Source organism: Euprymna scolopes, chromosome 3 (assembly GCF_053919585.1).
Source record: "Euprymna scolopes isolate OS-2025 chromosome 3, ASM5391958v1, whole genome shotgun sequence".
Lineage (NCBI taxonomy): Eukaryota > Metazoa > Mollusca > Cephalopoda > Sepiida > Sepiolidae > Euprymna > Euprymna scolopes.
This window is the reverse complement of record NC_136484.1, coordinates 144,821,342-144,841,274: the sequence shown is the minus strand read 5'-3', so window position 1 is coordinate 144,841,274 and position 19,933 is coordinate 144,821,342. Positions and strand designations below refer to the sequence as shown.

General features: G+C 33.5%; 1 protein-coding gene and 1 pseudogene across 1 annotated transcript in view; both read left to right on the top strand.

Annotated features, from left to right (window-relative positions):
* The window catches only part of LOC145262702 (transcription elongation factor A N-terminal and central domain-containing protein 2-like), a 624,264-nt gene that overhangs the window by 316,373 nt on the left and 287,958 nt on the right, over positions 1 to 19,933 (top strand). The gene's annotated exons all lie outside the window — the stretch shown is intronic.
* On the top strand, positions 14,474 to 14,686 carry LOC145265350 (U2 spliceosomal RNA; annotated as a pseudogene).

Sequence of the window (19,933 nt, the reverse complement as noted above, 5' to 3'; positions counted from 1 at the left end):
AGATGAAGATATGCTGATGATTTGGGTGATTATATCTACCAGGAATCGGCTCAATGCATGGCATGCTGAACGGTGGGCACTGACAATGGGTCTTCATGGAATATACTATCCTTGTGAATCTTAGGAAAGCTGTCTGTATTTTGCAGATGGTATTATGGCCTTATTCTTACTGAGGGTCTGTGACAGCTTCCTTTCCGTTTTCAAAGTCGGATTCTTTTTCACTTTACAGTAGCCACCAGATTCTATTAGATCTGCCAATTTCTTGGAACATTCTGCTTTATCCATTAACACTGCCTTTGTCGGCTGGTAATATTATGATTTCACTGTCACCACGCAGAGACTTGATAGCTAATACTTCTTCTTTTCAGAGGTTCGGTTTTGAAAGCTTTGAATTGTCAAGTGTTCGTCTCACTTTCCATCTAAGTTCATCTCTTTGTGCTATGGGTTTATTCAAGGCTGCCTTTTCTATTGGAGCAATCATATCTAAGTATAGAATCTGCTTGATAGTTGTGGCAAAATTGAGACCTTTATTTAGCACTGATTCCTAAGAGGGAGTTCACTGACATTTACTTTGGTTGACAACTTATTGATGAATAGGGGACCTGGAATTTTAGTGTGTAAATTCGATTTAGTTTTGGTAAAAATAGCTGCTAATGGGTCAAAATTGAAAAAATTGGAACTTGGCAGGCATAAGTCGACTAAACGTGTTATTTTTATGCATGTGCAGATATACATTTATATCTTTAACAACGTTATTTTTTAAAGTTATTGTATATGTATGGACATAAATCAGATGGTAACGTATAAGGCTGAAGAGTGGCATGTTTTGGTTTCCATTTTAGCTGATGACACTCAAGTCATATTTTTTGTTAACTTTTGAAATCACTACTATATATTGAGTGCAATATAATAATCCACAGAGTATTGGCACTATAATAATAAATATGAAATCTGCATGAATTATAATATTATATTTAAGCATATTCTATAGCCAGACCACGCTGGGGGGGGTCTCTAATATATATTGGGTACAATATGATAATCAATAGAGAATTGGCTCTATAAAAATAAATGCTTAAATTTCAACAATATTTCTCACGGTTAAGGTTAGCTGTGGGGTTTCTTTCTTGCTAATGGAGTCAGAGATGGCTTTGTGACTGGGTTCAAAACTCCCGACCAGCAGTAATCATGTCACCCTGCACTGATGATTCCCGAAAGGCTGAAACACTAGTGTCTGTAGGTATTCCAAAATTATTATAGTAATAATTATATATATATATATATATATATATATATATATATATATATATATATATATATATATATATATATATAAACAAAATACAACAGAGAACTTCCATTTAATTAGAACTTTTTTTATTTTTTCAATTTTTCTGTTTATCTTTTTAGGGTGTAGATCGAAAGTATTAATATAGGTTCCACGTGTATTTGAAAGTTGGTTACGGTATTGCTTTTCATCTTCCCAAGATGACACCATCAGGAATACACAAATATATATATATATATATATTATAGCTAGTTATGGAATATGAGTATACAGAATTAATGTATAAAAATGCAAGTGATTATACAGAATTAATGCATAAATGCACAAAAATTGAATGCATGCGCACGCGGAAACAACCCCAGCGACCAGTGAAAACAATACGCGATTTCAGGCATGCAAAAGATTGAATGCATGCTCTCATGAAAACAATATGGAATACATTGGATAGTAAAGATCTTAACATCAACATCATTGCCCTCAGATTAAATGAAAAATCCTTTATATAAGAGGGGTGTAATCTTAAGAAAAAAAATGAAAAAAAAATGAAAAAAAAAAAATACAAGAAGAGAGGGGGCATTGTACAGGTCCACCCTCCGATTTTTTTTTTTTTTTTTTTGTGTGTGTGTTTTAACAACCTTAAAAATATCAGGAAATAATAATTAACTGATTAAGTAATATTTAACAGACCTTTTCAAAGCAAATCTAAAAAAATTGAAAAGTATCCCCCCCACACACACGTTTTGAATTGTTTCTACGTATTTTTAAAATGTTTGGAACTTATGTCCCACCCGATACCATTTCCCTTTTTTGCTCCGACCCCCACCACGAAACTTGAAAAAATTTTAACTGTTACATGTCTCACTACGTCACCAAGAAGTGGGGTCTTATTTTACGTTAAATCTATATAGGAAAGTGATTCCTCACTCTAAAATTTTAAATTTTAATTATTTAAAAATGATTCCTTATTTTATATTATCTTTTAAATGCTGTTGAAACGTATTAGCCGAAAAAAAAGTAGATTTTGATTTCTTTTAAGAGGTAAACTACTCTGATTTAGGTTGTAAAAAAAAAAAAAAAATTAAATATGCAAATTGATTTTTTAATTAGAAAAACATATTTGCATTGTTTTTTTTTGTTTGCTTGAAAACAATTCCAACTTGCAATGAAAATACAAATAAAATAATCGTAAATAAATAATTTTGGACACAAAAAAACATAGTTTTTTTTATAATCCAGTTCTAGTTTTAATCGCGTACAACTTGGATAAAGAAAATATTTTTAAAATATATGTAAGTGTACCTGAACAATCGGCACCCTCTTACAAGTTTTTCGTTTTCGTCTTTTTTCAACTATTTCTGCAGATTATTGGACACTAAGCTACCAGATTATATAAATAAAATTGAAAAAAAAAGTCAATATTTAAAGATTTGGAAGTGGGTTCAGTTTCACATACAACGTTCTAATAAATCGATTCCATATTTTCAGAATCGATTTACAGCCCCAATTTGACATTGGCTCCTTTAGCGCTCCCCTCTTTGCCACTACTATTATTATTTTGTTGTTTTTTAGCCCTTAAAGGGTAAAATGAAAAATGTTCAAAATAAAAAGTGATTTTGAGATTATATTGTCTTTTATTGTCTTAAGAAAACATTTTTTTAAGTGATGAGTGAAAAAAATAAAACTCAGGAAGCCTCCAGAGCACTACTTCGAGCACTAATTAAAATTAAGTGGACTCTACTAAAAGGATTACTAAAACCACCTCCTTGAAGAGAAAATATTTTTTAAGTAAAAAACAATCGTCAGGATCTACAGGAGCACTACCAAAAGCAGTAAATATGGATGGTTATAGATATGATTATAGATATGATTATAGTTATATATTGTATATTTATATTTAAATCATTTTTTTTTTAACTTAACAGGGTTAAATTACATTTATTTCTAAGAAAAATATGTTAAAATAAATTAAAACAAAAAAATGTTGTTGACCTAGTGTATGCTTTGAATAGCAGCAGTGCCTTTTTATATCGAACTTAAGACAGGGCAGCCATGGAATAGGTAAGCAGACGGATTTTTGGAAACCGGAAGCACAGTTTAAACGCTCAAGCAAGCAAGCTGATCCGAGTTTTATAATTCTCTCTCTCTCTCTCTCTCTCTCTCTCTCTCTCTCATAGAGAGAGAGAGAGAGAGAAAGAAATAGAGAGAGAGAGAGAGAATTTTAAAGATGGTTTTTCACTCTATTTAATCGTTTATATTACAATCGTTCAAAACAATTATATCTCTTTTTTCAGAACGTTGAATACAAAATAGAAAAATGCAAATTCCCACAAATTTCTTATTTCAATTCAAGCTAGGACAAAAAGCTGCTGAAACAGCTTGCGATATCAGTGAAGCATTTGACCCAGGAACCACTACTAAACGCATAGCACTATGGTAGTGCAAGAAATTTTGTGGTGGCGATGAGAGTCTTGAAGATGATGAATGTAGTGGTCGGTTATTGGAGGTTGGGAATGATCAATTAAGAGTCTTAGTTGAAGCCAATCCATGCACACCAGTTTGAGAACTTGCTTCTGAATTGGACCCTACATATACAATGATCTCCACATACTTGAAAGAGATTGGAAAAACAAAAAATCTTGATAAATGGCTGCCTTATGAATTCAATAACAACCAAAAGAAACGTCATTATAAAGTATCATCTTCCCTTCTATTAGGCAACAAGAATGACCCGTTTCTGGATAGGTTGTGAGTTGCGATGAAAAATGGGTTCTTTATGACAACCAGTGACACTCAGCTCAGTGGTTAGATGTCGACGAAGCTCTACGACACTTCTTGAAGCCAGAGAATCACCAAAAGATCATGCTGACTATTTGGTGGTCTATGACTGGTCGCATCAATTGCAGTTCTTTGGATGCAAGAAAACCAGTACGGCGGATAAGTACTGAAATGCATCAGAAACTTTGGCAACAACATCCACCATTAGTCAACAGAAAAGACTCAATTCTCCTGCATGACAATGCCCGACCACATATTGCTAAAACAACCCTGCAGAAGTTGAACAAATTGAGCTATGAAATTCTATCACATCCGCCATACTCTCTAGACGTTTCACCTATCGACTACCACTTTTTCAAGCATCTCGACAATTTTCTTCTTGTAAAATGCTTCAAAAACCTAAGCGATATCAAAAAACATCTTAAGCGACTTCATCACCACCAGAAAGCAAGATTTTTATGTTACTGGTATAAATACATTTGTTTTGCATTGTGATGGTATTTATTTCGATCAATAAACTTTTGTTTGAACCAAGTTATGTTCATCTGAATTTAAAAGTTAAAAACTGCAAGAACTTTTCTTGCATACTTCATCGATTATTACTCAAAGTATGCAGCTAAGACCACTCACCTACTTCAAACAAATATATTCCTTTTGCAGAACATATCACTATATATATATATATATATATATGTATTGTTTACAGAAAGTTTTAGATAAGTCATTGATGAGATGAGTATTGGCTGCAGAGAGCTTGATATGGTTATCTAAAACGGTCCTAATTATCGGGTTTGAAACCGACGGTACCAATGACTTATCTCATCTAAAACTTTCTGTAAACAAAATATAAATAATACGCTCTTATTTCCGGATTTTCCTTATAATTGAGCACTCTGCTGGATTTCTTTTTCCAAACAAAAGAACTAATTATATATAACTCAGTGTCTGTGTTTATCATAAAAGGAAAGGTTAGAGAATCTACACAAAATTTTAAAAATATATTTTCAGGTAAAATTTATCAAAGAGGACAATGGAAGTGTTTCAGAATCTCTCGGTGCACTCAGAGGAGGAGGAGGAGGAGGAGGGTTATGAGGGCATAAACTCCTTAAACCTTTAAATATATTCTATTTTTATATGTAACTTTTTGAGGAGGAAGACAATGGAAGTGATTCTGCATTTTTGTGTTATGTTATGTCAAATATCTACAATTCCCAGCTCTAAATGATCCTCTTAAAACTTCAAATGATTTTAATGAAATTTAAACCATATGTGTAAGGCACTAATTTAGAAAGTTTTCTAACATTTCAAGAACGGGGCAGGGAGGGGGGGAGTAGTAAAAACAAAAAAGTAATATAGTATTATGTGCACAGTAAAAAGGTATATGGTATTCTTCCTCATTCAATCCCGAGAAACATCAGATTTTCCTGCTAGTATTTATATGGCATGTGTATATGTTTATACTAATTAACTAATCGGTATGAATTTTGGATAATCAACATTTAATGACGACCAGCACTTGTAAGTATGGAGACTGTTGAAAAGACAGACTTTATTTATTTATTTTTTACATAGGCATCCCCACTTATCAAGGCCCAGAGACCGCTCGAGGATAACGGTTTAGAGTATACAGTAGTCAATTGGACAATATAATAATCGTTAGTAATGGAAATTCGGTAAATTTGTTGACTTAAGTGGAACGGCTCATCAAGAACTTGTTTACGTTAGACTTGAAGACAATCAGATTGTATTCAGCTGGAAAGCAGGAAAACGGAAGACAGTTCCACAGGCGTGCACTTCTAAGAAAGAAGCTTTATTCCTGGAATCTACGTTTAGGATTAGGCACAGATAAAGAGTGGGGGGGGGGGAATTATTGATAGTGTTTTCAGCTAGACGAGTGTTTGCTGTGAAAGTTTGGCGAGGGGGGACCATAGAAGAAAATGATATGAAATACAAATGCTTCAACTAGTTGGGGTAGGTTGAGAATTTAATTCTAATGTGTTTGGTATAAATTATGTGTTGTTGTTTTTGCGGGATTAATGAGTTATCGATTATCAGTGAAGTATCACAAGGATTTGAGTTCGAATAGACTGATTCCATAGTCCACTACCACATCCATTAAGCTAATTTTACACCCCATGATTTATAGTGATAGCGATCTACAAGAATTTTAATGACAGTCAAAAGATGATACAGTTCAGCTTAGTACCACAAAAATTTGGATTAAAATTGACCGATTTCATAGTTCATTTCACATCCATTAAGCTAATTACTGCATAAACATAGACTAAAGCCAATAATTTAGTCGTTTGCTTAATTTTCAGTTCTAGCAACGAGCAAAAATAACGGAAAGAGTCTTAAGATCTTCATTCACATCTATGGTTGCGTGGATGGAATCTGAGCCTATCAAATGATTTATTTTTAGTTGATATAGATAAGATTGTTTTGGCAGCGAGATGTGTAATTTAGTTGGCTCCTTAGTTCAAACGACTAAACACTTGATTTAACCAAAGTGAAATCAAGACCACAAGAGAATAACAAATTCGCAGACTACTCTTTTATTTCCCTCAGATTGAGAAACATGATCTTTTGTTTTGTGTGTGCGGAAGCGGCATGTTTTAATAGTTTCTTTTAAGTAGAAGCGAATCTTTATGTACATAAAATCATTGTATTCTTCAAATCTTTGCGTTCTCATCTGTTGGCAAACTATTGATTTATTGTCCGTTATACGAGGGGCGTGCAATAAGTAATGCCCCTGACCCACTTCCCATAACAGAAGAGCAACGAAACTTGGCACTGTTATTAGTCTTTCTCTACATAGGAACCACCCAGAGTTATGCATTTCTCCCATCGTTTGATGCAGTTCTGGAGACCGTTTTTGTAGAACACCCCAGGTTGGTCCTCCAACCACGACGTGACTTCAGAAATCAATGTTAATGTAGATAGCTTCACGGCTACAATCAAGGCTGCATCATCTGGGAAACGCTTTCCTTTCAAAAAACAACTTTTTCACGCCCCTCATAGTAGAAGAATACCCGTCCCAAGATAGGTAAGATTAATTCCAAGAATAGAACAGTTTTTTGGCCCATTTACAAAGATTAAAACATAATAAAAGAGAGTAGAAAGTTAAGTTTTAACGATCTTGTGATTATCGCTTCCTTTATTTTGTACTTTAGTCCTCACATTCTATGTTTCTGATAAAGGAGGAAGAATTACTATTTTCTGGGTTGCAATTTATCCATTTAACGCTTATTGTTGGCTAGCTATTGAGCTTGAAGTATTTTATTTTACCGTGCCAATAAATATGATCATCACTGTATATATATATATATATATATATATATATATATATATATATATATATATATATATATATGTTGTTAAACAGCACAACGTTTTCTTGTTTGACAATTTTCCGTTTTATTTTTTCCAGTTTTCGAATAATCCTTCTTGTGTTATATGTAAAATGGTGTAAAAGTGTTCCGTAGTCTGCGAGCGCTTTCGGCGTTTCCGCCATCGTCTGGCTGGTTATATAAAAAGTCGTTTAAAAAAAAACAAAAAAAAAACTGTCCAATAAATTTGTATATAAATAGCCTACATAAGCCATAAACGATCTTATAGTACGATGTAATTTTAAAACACGACCTTATCATTCGACGTAATTTTAAAACGACTTTTTATATAACCAGCCAGACGATGGCGGAAACGCCGAAAGCGCTCGCAGACTACGGAACACTTTTACACCATTTTACATATAACACAAGAAGGATTATTCGAAAACTGGAAAAAATAAAACGGAAAATTGTCAAACAAGAAAATGCTGTGCTGTTTAACAACATATGCTTAAAGGAGAATATGCTGCCTAAATATACACAATATATATATATATATATATATATATATATATATATATATATATATATAATGCTATTGAAACTTATCTTTACAATTCTTATTCCAATTTTGATTAAAATCTATTACATTTTATTTTTTTGAATGTTTAAAATTTGAGGCTTAAGCTAAAGCGGTCTTAAGAAGAAATTGATATCTACTGAATTTTGTAAAATTGGTTTCTAATGACTATGGAGCAAATTAATGTAAATCTGAAATATTTGAATTTTCAAATAGGAGAGGGTACCTCCACACATCCTTTCAAGTACTCCAAAAAAACTGAAATTTGAGGAATATTTATTAATTGATATTTAATTTTTAAAATTTTATTCAAATTCGGAGGTATCTAAAATTTCACAAAGGGCTTCTACCCCATTATTACTGCCTTTGCATAAAACTAAATTCAAATAAATATAGCCCACTGTATCACTCATTATGCTCGACAGCAGTGTTTCAAAATTCATAGTATCTGTTAATTAGTTAAGGTAAGAATCCTGCACATAAAACTATATAAACCTTCATGCATACCTTATTTTTTATGAATAGGAATAAATGTGCTTGTATTTATATTTTGTGAAGTTGAACCATAAAATTGTTCAAGTTTAGATGACACCATAACCTCATGCCTTTTCCAACTTTCTTTCCTCATCTTTCCAATTAATCATTTTACGAACGAACGATGTGGTAGTCACTATAAGTGGGTTGAATCGGTCTCCTCTGAAGGAGGAAGTTTCATGGGAATATAAAATTTACAAGCGATCACCAGTTGTATCCATATGCCAATCAGGGGAGATGAAGATATTAGGAGTTTTTTTTTTTTTTACTTTCTTTCAAAGAGGTGTTAAGGTCCTATTACATAAAGTCTGGTATTTGCGGATGGTCACTCATCTGGTAATGACCAGGATCAATGTTGCTTAACTTCGGTGATCTAACAATGTGATTATGCCGTATCATCTTGAATATATGTTTGATTGCAAATTTACAAAGAAAAATAGAAATATAAACAGTTCATCATGAAAACTGAAGTACATTAACTTTTTTTATATATTTTCTTTTTTTCTTGATAATATTCTTCAAAAGGAAATACCTCATTAATCCTAATTTTTCATCTGAATGTTCGTATCATAATATGTCTCTATTATATACATTTCACTTTTTATGAAATGATGAAGCTTCCACAAGAAAATATTGTTGATATTTTGTATATCATGAAAATGTGTTATTGGAAAAACCAAAAACAACTGTATGAAAATAAAAGCGGGTTTTTTTTTTATGAATATATAAAAAAAATTGTTCTCTGAATTAACTCATATTTAATAGGACATTTTATAAATATGAAAAGCTGAATATCAAATATAGCGCTTAATCCTAGGAAAATATACCAGAAATAACAGTTGAAAATAAGTCATACAACATTCACTATGACTATGCAAGTTCTACTGCTATGTATCTAGAAAATAGAGCTATTAAACTTGATATTGTGACATGGGACAAGAACGAGAAAGAAGCAACCCTAGCAGAAGCTAGTTCCCAGTGGTGCTAGGTTAAAGAGAGCTGAGAGAAATAGATAACCGAATACTAAGGTCTTATATACGACATGAAAAGAAACTGGAATCGTCGGAAGATGTTACATTACAGGAGCAACTAAACTCCTGCAAAAGAATTTCAAAATATACTTAAAAAATATACCAGATGAACTAAGTGTAAGAGAGGTACAAGCAATTGTACTTGGAGGGATGGTTAGAATCTTAAAAAGATCTCTTGATTGGAATGTATAAGATAGTGAGTGAATGCTTGGCATCCAATAGGATGCCCATCTCCTCAGCTAGAACAAATTGATAAGAAATTTAAAAAATAAGTATAATATATAGTAGTAAGAGAAAGAGAAAGCTTAAAATTATTGTTTTTTCTTTTTACTATTTTTCTTATTTCTGAGTAGACTATTATGGCTGGCTGACATTTCAAAAATATATATTTCCAATATGAGGTGAGGTGAAAACAATCAGACAATGTGTTAGCCATTTTGTTTTTATTTCTAAATGATTATTATAAGTCCTTGCAAAAAAGTATCATTTTCGAATTATCCTGAAGCAAAGGCAATCAGATTTTTTGTTTTTCATTTCTTTGAACCCTGGCATATTTTCAGAGAATTGATAATCTATTAGGAGGATTTTTATCTGAAGCTGTTTGTTCTGTATTTCAATTGAAACAATTCAATATACTCAAGAAGGCAAATGATTAAAAGTTGATTGTAATTTTTATGTCTTTTATATTGATTTGTTTTAGTTATCGATTAGAATCGTCTCAGTCTGTTGATCAGTCATGCTTAAGTTTGAAATTTTGACATTTTTGGGGTGTCTATCAAACTCAAGTTTGAAGTAGAATTTTCATTGATATTATATGCTTACGCTTTGACAGAAGCTAAAAATATTATTTCAAACTAAATAATGTTTTCATTAATATGATACGTTTACATTTGACAGAATTTAAAAATGTTATTTGAAATTCAAGTGTAAAATAACCTTTTTAATTCGATGATATGTTGAAGTTAGAAATGAGTTTTGGAGGTATATCAAACTCGATTTGGAAATAGTGTTTTCTTTAGTGTGAGACGCTTAAGTTTGAATAACAGTTACTAACATGTATTCATACTGGAGAGAATTGAATACCTACAGGAGAGAACTTGAATGCCTACTAGATACTATCCTCGAGTGTCTAAGGTCTCTCTGTACAGGGGATTATCAAAGGCTCTGACACGAGGAAACTTTTCATCAAAAGTAAACTGACCAAATATTCAAAACGTGGTGTGCTTTTTCCTCAAGCTATTCATTCCATTCCTCAGGTTGTGAATGAAGACACCCCATTTAGTTATAGAGGGCAGCTTCTAATTCCAAATAAGAATCTGTGGACAATGAGGAACTAATTAACTAATAAAAAATAAGTAAAATAAACCTACATACTAGCATGCCGGCACCCAGAATAAAAATGGCTCCTCAACCCGTTTATACACCAGACAGAAAGAGGTAAGTAATTTTGTAAACCTTCTCTCCTCTGGAAGTGACATGATAATCATGACAGACTAACCAAGATCAGCCTTCAGGCCTTGATAAAAAAAAGGCTCTTGCCCCCTATCACCATCAATTCTAGCAACCAAAAACACAACATTAGAGGGTTAAATGCCCAACCATGGTCAGTTGCAGAAAAGGAGGTCCTATTGTTTTGCTACCACAAAGTTTTAAAAGTGGAGCAAAACTTCAAACACGATCCTTACCAAGAAGATCTAAAAAACTAACCTCTTCGAAGACAAGTCTTTTGTCTCTCCACCTCTCATTTGAAATTTCACGTTTGAAATAATGTTTCAATTGTTATACACTGCTCAAGTTTTAAATAGCATTTTCTTATGTAATGCTTGAGATTATTTCATATGCAAAGAAAGAAGATAAGGTGATCAATTTTCAGATATCATTTTGTTATGTAATGACCATTTTGTTATGTAATGATCAATTTTTAACTAGCATTTCATTATGTTATGATCAATTTTGAAATATTATTTTCTTATGTAATATTCAAGTTTCCGATATCATTTTGTTACGTATTATTTAAGTTCTGAATAACCTTCTGTTACATATTGTCAAAGTTTAAATATCATTTTGTGTAATATTCAAGTTTAAATAGTATTGTGTTATGTAATCGCCTCTCAGATGTTATATAATGATCTAGTTCAAATAGCATTTGATTATACAATTATGATTTTACTATTATTTTATTATGTAATATTCAAGTTTCAAATATCGTTTTCTTATGCTATAATGTCGACGGTTGAAATAGCGTTTTGTTATGTAATAGCCAATTTTCAAATAGCATTTCATTATGTAGTGCTTAAGTTTAAAATATGAATTAATGTAATGTCCAAATTTCGAATCATATTTATATAGACGTTTCAAATATATTTGTTTTGTAATAGTTAAATTTAAAATACAATTTTATGCAATGTGCAGATTTCAAATTATATTCTGTTAGGAAGTATTCAAGTATCTTCATAAACGTGCAAATTGAATAGACGCATCCTAAGAATATCCGTCCTTATTTATTATTTGTTTTGTCTCGTGAATTTTGACTAAAGAATATTTTGCTGCAAGAAAGATTAAAAGATTTACAGACGAAATTTTTTCTTTCCTCAAATTATAGACTTAGTTGGTTAGAAAAGAAAAACGTTTTTCTAAGGAATCTTAAAATTACAAATCTTTTCTTAGTTTCATTCTTTTAGAAAGTGAAAGTGTTTATTTTTCATGACCGTTTAACATTTCCGTTCATCTTATTAGGATTGTTTTATTTGAGTATGTTTGAAGCAGACTGATCGTGAGACAGGAATAAAATCATTGAAGATTATCGTCTGCTAAAACACAAACTTTTTTTGCATACAGTAACTATTTTGCATGAAGTATATTAATTGACATTATGTATGACGTAGTGTTGGGGCGAGTTATTGGAAGTAGATTGGACAAATCAAAACTTTGGCTTATCTGAATCGGTATCGGAATCCAAAAATTTATCCCTATTTGTTGATGCTAAAAACGATTAATTGCTTTGCTTGGATGTTTGTTTGTTTAAAACTTATGTTTCCATAACTAGTACTAATTATAAATGGATGAATATTTATCGATTTTTAACTTTATTTAAATCTATCTCAAATCTATAGATTATAGTAATAGTGTAATTTGTTATGTTTGCAAAAATATATGCAAATAATTCATAGGTTTTTACAGTCATCTGAAAATTGAAAACAAAAATAAAAATAATAAAACAGCTCTATGACTAAATATTTAGAGGTTTTGAATTGGAATGCGGAAATTAAGACCGAAAAAAATATTGGAATCGTCCTATCACTAGTATGATGTTTGGTTCCTGAGGTCAGGGTTAACTATGGGGTTTTGATAATTTTTTTCCAGTCAGCTTAATAATCATGTAAGATAAACTACAATGAAATCTTTGTAGTTTAACATCTACATAATAATACCCTAATCTGTTTCATGTTCATATGTTTGTTATCATCCTTCATACACCTTTTTAGAAGATGGGATTACCTGAAAATGTAAGCTTGAAATAAAATACACTTTCATAACCTTCGAATTAGCATCACAGTGTAGTATCTGTTTTGTCCAAAGATGGTACAGTAGTATTATGGAGTTTGCATTTGCACCAGACGTCCATAAAAGGGAAATATGTTACAAGCTCCTAAATGGATTTTGAAGAGAGGTCCCAATAACAAGATATATTCTGAAATTACATTAACCAGCGTATTTAGATAAATTTGAACAAAGCTGTTACAATAATATCATGGGGTCTGCTTTCAGGTCGGACATCCATAGAATCGAAATATTTTCAAGCGTGGCAGCAATGTAAAACAGATAAAGGATACAACTGTCGTGCGATTATATTTTATTGCACATAACTATGGATCCATTTTTTTTTTATCTAAGCTTCTGGATATCACTAGACAAGTATAAGGAATCTAATGTTCCTATCTTGCAGAATCTCACATTACTTTGTTTTCTCACTAAGTTCTGATCATCAACTCATATGAAACTCAGCGCAATGCTTCTGAGATACAAATTGAAAGCAATCGACTCGATACAGATTCTTGATGTACCCCTACTTTAACAATAAAGCTGTAACTGATTGTGCTGTTAATTATAATTAGAATTTGATAATTTCTCTGCATTGCTTGCACAACCTTCACCAGCTACTTCAAAATCAATATCAATAAGGGTTTGATCGCTCAATGAGAACCTCTCACTGGATTTTAACCATCTATCTCTGTCCTGAACTCTCCGCTGTTATTTGGATGTTTTGATAGCAGTATTGATGTCAATAACTCTTGTTTGTTGACGGATCCAGATGTTTGTCTTTTTGTCTTGTAGAGTGATGCCCAACATTATCCTCTCCATCTTCCTTTGTGCCACTGCCAAGATTTCACTTTGGTGAGTTGTCAGGGCTCATGTTTCACTACCATAGATCATGACAGGTAGTATATATTTATTGAAGATCTTCCCTTTCATTGACATATTAGCTTTTCAGCTTCTCATGATATTCTCCATTTTCCCAAAAGCTGCTCATCACCGGGCTATCCTTCTCTTTGTCTCAGTGAGGAGATCTCCATCCTCCGTAATTTTCTTTCTCAACTAGATGTAGCTTCCAACTTCCTCAATGGTCTTTGCATCAATAATTATTGGCGATTTGGCGGTGTGTTGGTTTAACATCACCTTGGTCTTCCCAAGATGCATGTTGAGGCCAACCGATTTGCTCTTAGAGTTTAGAATGTCATTTACTTCCTGAGGAGAGTGTGCCATCAGTACTATATCATCATCAAAGATGAGATGTGACAGGTGTTCGCCATCGATGTTGACTCCCCTACTCTTCTTCTTAATCCGACTGATTATCAAATCCTACAGACAGGCTGTGAAGAGTTTTGGCGAGAAGTTCTCACCTTGTCTTGCTCCCATCTCCAGCTTGATCTTGTTAAGCTTTTCTTGGCCTTTTGGCCAGGATCAAGGTGTAGTATCTGTTCCGGCAGATACTGCACTTAAGATGGTTTGTGCCGGTCAATGGAGGGGAAACCCTCTATACTGGGACAATTATTATTTTTGGTAACCAGAGTGACCCCTTTTAGGGGAGCTGGTTTTTACCTCACATTAAAAACGGCCTTGTGCCTAATTTGCTCAGTGGGGGAGCAAATAAATACCATCTCCAGCTTGATCTTGTTGCTGTCATGATGGAGCTTTAAAGTAGAAGTAGCCCCACTGTACAGGTCTTTCAACAAGGTGATGTATGTAGAATCAACTCCTTGGTTCTCAAGGGCAGTGAACAGTGGATCAAACTCTAAAGAGTCGAAAGCCTTTTCGTAATCCACAAAAGGCAAAGTACAGTAGAATCTTGTATTCATTGCAGTTGACTGACAGCCTGTATATGGTCGATGGTGGAGTAACCTGCTTGTTCTCGTGGTTGATGACTGTCTAGTGTCCCTAGCTTAGCAAGATTTGAGAGAATACCTTGTATGTCACTGGCAGAAGGCTGAATGGCCGCTAGTTCTTAATATCTACAGTGTCTCCTTTCTTATGAATAATGACCACTGATGCATTCCTCCATTAATTTAGAACTTTTCCATTGGAGAGGCACTTATTAAACTATCTTGTAAGCATCTCAACAATGGGTTCACCACCGCTCTGTAGTATTTCTGCAGGAAACATCACAAACTTCAATAGTGTTTCAGACAGAGTGGTAAAGCTCACCATCAGGATCAACAAGGGATACCTCATTAACGTCATCCAGATTTACCTTCCAACAACAGACCATGCTAATGAAGAGGTGTATATGATCTATGAAAATGTCAATAAACTTCTTTTTACCAGCAAAGCCATTAACGCCAGCCTAATGGAAGATATCAATGCTAAGGATGGAAGAGGAAACACATTTCAATCAAGTACTGGTCCATACAGGAACAGCAGAGGTTACACCCCTGTTAACTTTGCAGAGCACTACCACTTAAAGATTATGAACATGTTCTTCAAGAAAGAAACAAACAGACGCTGGATATCCCCTAATGGCAGCACAAAGAATGAAATTGATTTCTTCCTTACCAACAGGCCACACACTGTGACTGATGTTATGGACATCAACAGGTTAAACACAGGGAGTGGCAACCGAATGATCAGAATGTCTCTCACCAAACAAGAGAGGGCAAAACGTATCAAGCAACGCAAGAAACCAAAGACCCAGGGTCTAGCAGACAAGTCATCACAGTTCCAGCTGCTACTATCCAACAGATTTGAGGTGCTAGCAACATCAGATGATCCAAACACTGACTACAACAAAGTGATATCAAAGATCAGCCGGGCTGCACTGGAAACTGCTGGTCAATACAAACCACAGAAACCAGACAAACTGTCTACTATTACAAAACAGCTAAGAGAGAAATGACAACAGATGAAAAGAGGTTGTACAAATGTACAGCACATTGAGTACATTGACAGATGCAAGATTCTGAGACACAGAATCGCAAAAGAAATTTCAAACTTCAATGAACAACAAATATTACAAGCCCTTGAAGTAAACAAAGGCATTAACTCCATAAAAAAAAAGGCAACAGCATGGTTTCTGTTCTGCTAGATCTACAGCAGATGTGCTAATTGTTATCTCATAGGATTAGTGAATCTCTAGACGAAGGCTTCCTTTCTAGGGCAATTGCTCTTGACATATCAAAGATGTTTGATAAGTATGGCATAAAGGTCTACTCCATAAAATATCCAGCTACGTTATAGCTAGAAATGTATTCTCAATTATTAAATCATTTCTCTCTGATAGGTTTATAACAGTAGTGGTTGATGGGCAATAATCAGAAGCTCACAGTATTAATGCTGGAGTTCCTCAGGAATTCATCCTGGGCCCAACTCTTTTCTTGAAAATATATCTCCCAATGACCTCCCAAATCACATCCTTAGATCATTCATAGACATTTATGCTGACGACACTATCATCTATGGCAACACTTCAAAGGCTGTAAATGACCAAAATCTTTCTTCTAAGTAACTCTCCTCTGATTTGAGCATATGGTACAATGGGAGAAGGAGTGGCTGGTTAATTTTAATGCACTTAAAACCAAGCTTCTATCTTTCCATCATCAACGCTCTGGTCCTCATCTGGCATAAATTGAAATGAATGGCTCGCGTCTTGGGGATGCTCCATGTTTTGACAAGTTCTTGATCTGACCTTTACTCCTGATCAGAAATCGAACGTGTACATTAAATCCGTTTCCAAGGTCACTGGAAAAATGGTGGGATCATTCTACTACTTCAGTATATATCACTGCCGATGCTATTCTCTATCTGTATAAGAGCTAAGTATGTCCAAGGATGGAGTACTGTTGCCACATCTGGGCATGGGTTGCTAAAAACGCCTTATCCTTACTTTTCTCTTCCTTGCAATTTCTTTCCAACAGAAGAAATGTTTCGAGCCTGTCTCCACTCTATCATTATTTAAGCACTCATCTGAGCTTCAATTATGGTCCCCACTTGCCAAACTTTCATGAAAAACACTCATCTAACTGAAAGCACTATCAATATTTTCTTCCACTCTTTATCTGTGCCTAAAGCTATATGTGGATTCCATGAACAAAGTTTCTTTCTTAGAACTGCACGCCTGTGGAACTCTCTTCCATTTCTTTGCTTTTCAACTGACTACAATATTGTCATCTTTAAGTCCAATTTAAACAAGTTCTTGATGGGCCGCTCCCTTAAGTAGTCTAATTTACCAAATTACCACTACTAACAATACTACGATATTGTCCCATTGACTACTGTACACTCATTAACCCTTATCCTCGAGTGACCTTCGGGCCTTAATAAGTGGTGACTCCTATGTAAAAAAAGAAAAAGAAAACTTTTCCACGAAGCTTTGTCTCTTATTGTGGAATCTTGCTTCTAATCTTTGTCTCTTATTTCAGAGTTCTTCTATCAATCTTTGTTACTTTTGAGTTTTTCTGACAATCTTTTCCTCTTTATTAAATGACAGTCTTTATTGTCACACATTGATGTCAACCATTAATATGAACACATTGTTTTATCAGTTAAATTTGTCTGACACAGTACTAGACTAATGTCATTATCTATATATTTGTGAAAAATATGCTAATATCAAATTCTATATGAAATTCAACCAACATTTAATCTAAAATTACAAATGATCTGTATGGAGTCCACTTGCAATATTGGATGGCCATAAGAATCACATGCACTTTTAATGCATCTAAAACCAAGCTTTTGTCTTTATATCATCAACGCTCTGATCCCCCATCTGGCATCAATTGAAATGAATTGTTCTCGTCTTGGGGAGGCCTCATGTTTTGACAAGCTTCTGGGCTTGACCTTTACTCCTGATCTTAAATGGAACACATACATTAAATCTGTTGCCAAGGCCGCTGGAAAAATGGTGGGATCCTTCTATTGATCCAGTAGATCTCTCACTGCTGATGGAATTCTTTATCTATATAAGAGCCAGATACGTTCAAGGATGGAGTACTGTTGCCACATTTGGGCAGGAGCTGCTAGAAAGGACTTATCCTGCCTTGATAGAGTTAAAAATAGACTTTGTAGCCTCGTAGGGGATGTCCTTTTCTCTTCCCTGTAACTGCTTTCTCACAGAAGAGATGTTGCGAGTTTGTCTCTGCTTTATCGTTATTTTCATGCCAAGTGCTTGGCTGAGCTCCAATCTATGGTCCCCCCTCGCCAAACTTTCACAAGAAACACTCGTCTAGCAGAAAACACTATCACTAATTTCCCCCACTCTTTATCTGTGCCTAAACCTAAACGTAGATTCCATGAGCAAAGTTTCTTTCTTAGAACTGCACGCCTATGGAATTGTCTTCCGTTTTCCTGCTTTCCAACTGACTACAATATGGTTGTGTTCAAGTCTAACGTAAATAAGTTCTTGATGAGCCATTCCATATAAGTTAACAAATTTACCAAATTTCCATTACTAACGATTACTATATTGTGCAATTTCTACTGTACACTCTTTAACCCTTATCCTTGAGTGGCCTCTTGGTCTTGATAAGTGGTGACATTTATGTAAAAAGAAACCCCAAAAAAACATGGTGACAAGACATTGCAGTGAACGTGTCTTGTTTTTGTTATTAGGATGTCATTGTTTTTTATGGCGACATATTAATAGGCATTGGTCTTTTATGTAAGTATTATTTCATCAGTGTATGGCAATAACGATTTTTCTTTTTACTTTCTTTTTATATATATATATATATATATATATATATTGCAGCTTCTTGACGTTTCTGAATTTTTTAGATGAGCATTGGTTATTCATATTATTTGGATTCATCGGACTACTGTTTTCATCTTAAGTGTGATTTTCATAACGTTTCGGTCAATCGCTGACCTTCTTCAGGTGTATCTTGTTGAACTCGGGAATGTTTCTGTCAAATGCGGGAATTTGAACAGAATTTCGAGCAGAACCATTTATTTACTTCACGAGGGTAGCATACTCTTGTTCCGTCAGACATGACTGGATAGAGGTCCTAAGCAATTTGCAATTGTATTTTTCACGTACCTTCAGGAGAATATCACTTTTTACAATTGAATTTTCCAAGTACTCTTACCACTGCACCTTGCATTGTGGCAATCACATTCAAGATGAGAACAGTTGACCGATGAATTCAAATAATACGAATTGCAGCTTCTGTTGCCATAAACTTATTACTAGTGTTAAGACAATTGAGAATTCGTAAAATCAGAATATTTTGTAGTATCAGAATCGGAAAAATGTCTGCGTATTTTCTGAATTCAAAAACGATGTTTTTCTTTCTATTGGTTAAAACTTAATTTTCCATAGCTGGTATTAATGATAAAATGATAAATATGTATTAATTTTAAACTACCAGTAAAACTAAAATCAATACATCCCACCATAAATGTACTAGTTGCGTTTACGAAAATACATGCACATATTACACAGGTTATGCAAGTATTATTTCATCAGCGAACGGATTTGGTAAAATTGCCAGTATTTTCTTTTCTTTACTTTCTTTTTATTACGTACTATATATATATATTGCAGCTTCTGTTTTCGTAAACTTATTAGTTGAGAATCTGTAAGATTGAAACATTTTGTAGTATCAGAACTGGAAAAATGTCTGCCTACTCTTGAATGCAAAAACAATAGTTTTTTTTTTTTTGCTTTTTTTTTTTTTTGATTGGTTAAGTAAAAAAAAAAATACAACTTGATTTTCCAGAGATGATGATGATTATAAAATGATAAATATGTATTAATTTTAAACTACCAGTAAAACTAAAATCAATATATCCCACTATAAATATACTAGTTGCGTTTACAAAAATATGTGTACATATTACACAGTTTTTATGGTAATCTACGAATAAAAAAAAACAAAAAAAACAATTCTATAAATAAATA